The 1605-nt window shown below is 42.9% G+C and overlaps 1 long non-coding RNA gene across 3 annotated transcripts in view; it reads left to right on the forward strand.

Annotated features, from left to right (window-relative positions):
- Positions 1-6: 6 nt before the first annotated feature.
- The window catches only part of LOC113963300, a 21549-nt gene continuing 19950 nt past the window's right edge, over positions 7-1605 (forward strand). For all 3 annotated transcript variants that reach the window (XR_003532726.1, XR_003532725.1, XR_003532724.1), the window contains exon 1: positions 7-164. This is a non-coding gene — a long non-coding RNA (uncharacterized LOC113963300). The remainder of the gene's footprint in view (positions 165-1605) is intronic.

Here is a 1605-nt window from a genome sequence, read left to right on the forward strand (position 1 = left end):
ACCACCAGCATGTGCCGGTGGGTCTGCTGGACACTGACCTGACACGGCAGAAGCAAGAGGAACGGTTGGGCTCTTTGGCAGTGCGAGAGGCAATACACAGGCAGAGAAGCCCACTGCAGTGGTGTCAGTGGTGTCAGTGATGGTGTTTCCAGCTTTGATCGCATGTTGGGCTTTTGCTTTTCCTGGTAAACTGCCTTTTATCTCAAGTAATGAGTGTTCTCAGTTTTACTCCAGCAGTGAGGGAGTGTCTTTGAAGTGCTTTGTTTCTGGTTGGGGTTAAAGCATGACCCAGCTCCACTGTAGATGCCTAAGGGGTGTAGGGGAATATCTGCTCCACAATGGCACAAAATGGGATGGAGGATGAGAGACTGCTAAAGCATCATGTTCCCCAGTGTCTGCAGAGGAAACTCTGCTGCTATGCCTGGAACATCTCCTCCCCTCCTTCTCTCCTGCCCTGGGCTCTGCAGGACCGTTTCTCTCATGTAGTCTTAAAGATGTTATCCATGGGTGCACTGGCCTTGCATCACTACAACCATGTGCGGGCAATTTAACCTTCTGTCTTATTTTATACTTTTGTATCATTTTATTCAAACCAGAAGCTGTTACTATTGTGGTAGCACAGGCTTAAAAGACCCTAAAAGTCCAAACTAGTCACTTGCAGTGTTTGCTGATGGAAATTACTCCATGAAAATAAAATAACCTGATATACTTCAAACTTCATAGAATGGTAGCTTATAATCAGTTTATAAGTGTTGGTAGAAACATTACTTCTGCTCGAGTGTGTATTATCATTTATAGGGGAAAAATTCTGTGGAAGACCTCAAGGGAGCTTCTGAAAACTGTCTTCAGGATATTTGGTATTTGCGCTTGAAGAAAAGCTCTCTGAGAAGTAGATGAGGTCTACTTTTCATCCTAGTGTTATTTTTTATTTCTTCTTATCTTAGACAGGAGAGGCACAAAGTAATTATAGTGTTAGTACTGTAAAATACTGCAACTACAGTACCTTCCCTGGTGCTGTGTGTGAGTTTGGCCTCATGATTCAAGAACAGACCAGGCTTCTGCATTCCAAGGTCTGCTAGCAACTCCCTGTGTAAGTGTAGTAAAACAGTTTCATTTGTTTTGGCATTAGTTTTTCTCAGTTGTAGTTAAAGACTGGCTTAATGGAGATGCTATGAATTAGTGCTTATGGATATTTATGAGATTGAGGCCTCTCTCAACTACTTTTTAATGGTCTTGGGAATCTGGAGTGGTCCCAGTTGACTGGAAGCTGACTAACATTGTCCCAGTTTTCAGAAAGGGCAAGAAGGATGACCCTGGAAACTACAGGCCTGTTAGTCTCGCTTCAGTTCCTGGTAAGGTTATGGAGAAGATTATTCTGGGAGGTACTGAAAACCACCCAAACACTATGCATTCACAGCCAGCATGGCTTCATGAGAGGAAAGTCCTGCTTATCAAACCTGATTTTTATGACAAGGTAACCCACCCAGCTGATCAAGGGAAATCAGTTGATGTAATCTTTTTGGATTTCAGTAAAGATTTTGATACTGTCTCTTACAGGATCCTTCTGTACAAAATGTCCAGGATACAGCTGGATAAACACATCAA

This window comes from Neopelma chrysocephalum, unplaced genomic scaffold (assembly GCF_003984885.1).
Source record: "Neopelma chrysocephalum unplaced genomic scaffold, ASM398488v2 Primary Assembly neopelma1_24, whole genome shotgun sequence".
NCBI lineage: Eukaryota > Metazoa > Chordata > Aves > Passeriformes > Pipridae > Neopelma > Neopelma chrysocephalum.